This window comes from Quercus suber, unplaced genomic scaffold, assembly GCF_002906115.3.
Source record: "Quercus suber isolate HL8 unplaced genomic scaffold, Cork oak 2.0 scaffold_581, whole genome shotgun sequence".
NCBI classification, from domain to species: Eukaryota; Viridiplantae; Streptophyta; class Magnoliopsida; order Fagales; family Fagaceae; genus Quercus; species Quercus suber.
This window is the reverse complement of record NW_027070026.1, coordinates 71,466-76,528: the sequence shown is the minus strand read 5'-3', so window position 1 is coordinate 76,528 and position 5,063 is coordinate 71,466. Positions and strand designations below refer to the sequence as shown.

At 36.4% G+C, this 5,063-nt stretch overlaps 1 long non-coding RNA gene across 1 annotated transcript; it reads left to right on the top strand.

The window, feature by feature from the left end:
- The first annotated feature begins 3,614 nt into the window (after positions 1-3,614).
- LOC112024702 (uncharacterized) lies at positions 3,615-4,815 on the top strand. Its single transcript, XR_002884162.2, has 2 exons — positions 3,615-4,364; positions 4,467-4,815. It is a non-coding gene; the product is annotated as an uncharacterized LOC112024702 (long non-coding RNA).
- Positions 4,816-5,063: the final 248 nt, after the last annotated feature.

Below are 5,063 nucleotides of genomic sequence, written 5' to 3'. Positions count from 1 at the left end.
CTATTTTTGTTGTGTGCAGAAGAATTCTCATCTCTTATTAGTCAAGCTGCTAGAAATCAAATGATAAATGATATATCTATATGTAGAGGATGCCCAATGATGACCCATTTGTTCTTTGCGGATGACAGCCTTCTGTTTTGTAAGGCTAACACCTAGGAATGTTAGAAGCTGATTGAAATTCTTAAGCTCTATGAAGTTGCTTTAAGCCAAAAAATAAATACTGACAAATCTTCAATCTTCTTCAGCCACAATACCCCTCAACAATTAAGAGATGATGTGTTTAACACTCTTGGACCTATGCAAGGATCACGGCACAACAAATACTTGGGGTTGCCCTCAATTGTAGGAAAAAAAAAATGAAGTCTTTGCAGAGATTAAAGAAAGGGTAGGGAAAAAGCTATTTGGGTGGAAAGAAAAAATGCTATCCATGGGAGGAAGAGAGATTCTTATTAAAGCGGTTGCCCAAGTAATTTCAACCTACACCATGAGTTGCTTCCAACTTCCAAAAGGCCTGTGTGATGACTTAGAATGAATGATGAGGAGATTTTGGTGGGGACAGAGGCAACAAGAATCAAAGATAGCTTGGGTCAATTGGAAAAAGATGTGTAAATCTAAGCTTAAAGGTGGGGACCTCCTTAAGGCCAAATTAGGATCGAATTTCTCATACACTTAGTGAAGTATTATGAATGGGATGGCAGTGATAGGGAGAGGAGCCCGACAGAGAGTCGGGAATGGAAGCTTGATCCATATTTGGGAAGATAAAGGGATGCCTACTCCTTCAACATATAAGGTAATCTCTCCCCCAAAGCTCTTTGATGATTATCCAATGGTGTCAGAGCTTATTGATAAAGAAACTAGAAGATGGAAAGATGGGCTAATTAGATCTTTTTTTTCTCCCTTTAGAAGTTAGCACAATCCTAAACATCCCCCTAAGCTATAACCTCCCAAAAGACAAAACTATTTAGGTTGGTAATAGAAAAGGCAACTTCACTATGAAAAGTGCTTACTATATAGCATTTAAAATTGTTGAGCTCGACAAAGAAGGGGAAAAGCTCAGTAAGAGCATTCCCATTAAAGATGCTAAAAGTGCCATATGCTAAATTTTAGCATCAATACACCAAAAAACCAACTCCATCAAATGTTTCAAATCTCAAAAATTTTGAGATACTGCTATAGTGAAATTGTATTAATACAACCTCACTGTAGCACAAATCTTAAACCAAAAATCATTTTTTTATTCCAACGGTACTGTACGTGTATTTGTTTTTTATTTTTCCCTTCTTTCTTCTCTCTCCTCTCTCATTTTCCTATTCTCTCTTTCCCGTAGCTTATCTGTGGGTCTAATGGGTTTGATGGGTCTCGATGACTGCAAGTGGGTCTAGGTCTGACAGTGGAGGGTCCGACGCTGGTTGGGGTTGGTTGAGACCGTGGGTTGAGTTGGTTGAGGCGTTGAAGATCAGGGTTGAGGATCGAGGATCAGGGTTGTTGGGGTGGTGGGTTTTGTGGCGGTTTTGTGGTGGGTTTTCTCTATGGTTTGTGCCAAGGGTTTTTTTTTTTTTTGTTTTTTTTTTTTTTTTTGGGTGGTTGGGGGTTGAGGTTGTGGTTAGTGGTGGTGGTGGTGGTGGTGGTTGTGGCTGTGGCTGTGACTGTGGTTGTGGTTTATCGGTGATGAGCTTGAAAAGCTCAGCCCATGGAGGTTTTGAGAGCAAATGTCAGAGGGAGGGAGAAGCTTCACCGGGTTGAGAAAGATGGAAAGACAATGGGAGAGAGAGACAAAGGGAGAGTGAGAAATAATAAAATAAATAAATAAAAAATAATAAAAAAAAGAATATTTAAATGGAGTGTTAAAGAAATAGAAGTTTTGATGTAAAAGATATTATAAAATGGTGTGTTATATGTTATAAATATAGGTTTTGAGAGAGTAAATGCTAAATTTTTTAAAATGCTTGATGGGAATGCTCTAAGGGACAATAGAGCCACACTCTATAAAAAGATATGACACTTAAACATTCCAAAAAGGATAAAAATATTTGCATGGAGAGCTTGTGTGAATGGCCTCCAAATCGTAGCTAATTTGCAAGCGAGAGGAATTAATAGAGAAATGTTATGCCCCTATTGTGACAGAGAGCTGGAACCTATCACCCATGCCTTAATAAGACGTGACATTGCCAAAAGGGTATGGAGCAGCTGGGAAGGTTGTCCTGTAAATATGTTGATGATTCAGTGGGATGTATCTGACACAGAACTAGAAATCCTTGCAACTAAAACTACCAGAGACTTGGAGTCTTTTTTGTGACATCCTGGTCAATCTGGTATAATAGAAATCAAGTTGTATTTGAGTCCACTAGCCAGATCTCTCACTAGATTTTGAAGTTTGCTGTAGGATATCTCGAAGGTCACAAAGAGAAGTGGAGAGCACCAGGTCAGTATCAGGCCAAGGAGAGTAGAAAATGGGAAGCCCCTCCCAACGGAGTCTTCAAAGTTAAAGTAGATGGTGCCACATCTGATCAGGGGAGGAACTCTAGTGTCTGGGTGGTCATTAGAAACTCAGAGGGGATGGTTATAGCGGCCTGGTAAAAGTACCTCAATGGCCTGTTCTCAGTGATGGAAGTGGAGGCTCTAGCTATTGAATCAAATATTCTTCTTGCAAAGGAAATGGAGGGTAGAGCTCTGTTGTATTTCAATTTCATTTGGTAATGAAATTCATCATTTTCATATAAAAAAAATAAAAATACTAGCAATTCTCACATGACAAGAACGTTCAAAACTGGGTTTCAATTTTTTTTTAGAGAGAGAGATCTCTTCAATGCAGTGCCGGCTCAAGGCATAGGCAAGTTGGGCCTAGGCCTAAGGCCCCACCAAAAAATAAATTTTTCCTTAAGAAAAAAAGCCCCACTTTTCATAGTTAAAGGCCCAAATTTTTATAAAATTATATATATATTTTCTAAAGGTTGTACATTTTTTTTATTAGTGATGTTAAAAATACTACAGATTTTACTATTAGCTTACAAATTGCCATATTATTAATCACAAAAAAAGTGATATAAACATTCATTAGTTAAATTGATGAAGTTCATCAATGAGAGACAATATCACATTATATTTTGAACATTTTATAGTGCTTTTAATTAGCGCATTTTTCTTTTTCATTTTTATTAAAACTCTCAAAGTACGAGACTAATAGAACCTTAACTCAATTGAAACCCTAAAATATTTCAAAAAGATGTTGCAAAGGTGTTAAACCATCAATTATAGATTAATCTCTCTTAATAGTTTGAGACTTTGATTTTTGTAAAATAATATCCTACAAAGTCATACACCAAGTAATATCTCTCTCTCTCTCTTAAAATCAAAATATAAAATTAAAAATTAGATTACAATTTTATTTAACTATGCATCGTCTTATATCCAAAATAAAGTATCTTTTTCAATCGCAATATATTTTTATTTCTTTTTATTAATATTTATAGGTTCAACTATGACATTCAATTCTTTATATGAAATTATTAGTCAAATTATGCAATTCTAGGTTAAAGCAATCAAATAATCATATCAAGATATAAAGCAGCGGAATAATAAATAACACAAGATATGATCACCCAGGAAACCACTCGGTAAAAACCTGGGGAGGATTTGACCCACCGATCCTCAAGGCATAACAGAATTCACTATGAAAGAATTGAAGTTCTTACAGAAGGACTACAAGCTCCCCGCTCGACTTCCTAATGCTACTCACCAGTAAAACTTCCTGACACGACCACGCGCAGGCTCCGAATCCACGGACTACTTCTTTCTTGAATTCTTCAATCAGCTACAAGCTCCCCGCTTGCTTTTCTTTTTTAAGTTCCAATGGTTGCAACTATAATGATCTCCAAGATGTTGAAATCATCTCTACCTTGAAAACCCTAAGTTTTGTGTAAAGAAAGTCTCCTCAAAGATCTCACACGAGATTCACACAAAACAGCAATGTATGAGCAACAAAGCAATATGGACAACTCCAAAAAAATGTGGCTAGGGTTTAGTTTATATACTTAGGGTAAAAACACAAAACCCTAAACGTTTAATGAAGTAGGGCTGAGTTGGAAAATTTGCAGAATATTCAACCTATGCGATTTTCGATCGATCGAGCCAGGCCGAAAGTCCCAAGTACTTCTGCAGCCACTCGATTCCAACTTTACAATATTAAACCAACTTTGAGCAATTCTAAACAAGACTAAATACACTGTTTTGATCATAGTTTGCCAACATTACAAATTAGAGTTCTAAATACAAAAACTCCTAAGACCTTAGAACTTAACAGATAGATTTATTGACTTAGCAAGATACACAAACTGAAGTTACTACTTTGAATGTCCCCTTGAAGCGTAAGTTCCCTTTTATTGATTATTTCCAAATCCTTTGAAATTTATATTTGACATCGTTGTTCATGCTATCTAACTCCCATTCGATATTGCTGATTGTAATAGGTAAATTCACTGAACCATGGAATTTTGGCAAGCCAACACAAACTTGTGAGAGTTGTGGGACTATTCTATGGTATCAAGAGAAGAATGTGAAATCAAGAAGACCATCACAACCAAAGTTTTCGTTGTGATGTTCATAAGAACTAATTTATTTGCCTTTGTTAAAACACGCACCTCCAATTCTTGGAGAATTGCTGAATTACGATGGCCCTTCATTTGTGCATTTCCATGACATTCCCGTGCGGTAGCACAGGGCTACATACTAGTATATAATAATGCTACAAGAACTTGTGTGACCATTGTGTCTCTCAATTGGATAATTTTTAAATTGGAAAAGCTTTGGTTTTTGTTATCTCCATTAATGGGGGAATGGGCAGATCAACTGTGTGTGGGGAAAGAATGTAGTAAGTTAGACTATGTTTTGAAGATTTATAGTATCTCAAGTTTTAGAAACTCGAGATCCATATTAAAACTCAAGTCCTAGAGACTCGCTTTGCAAGTATTTTTGGAGTGAAAATGCCACATAGATCTCGAGTTTTAGAAACTCGAGTTCCATGCAAAAATATTTTTAGTTTTATCGCCCTTATAGTGGCGTTTTTA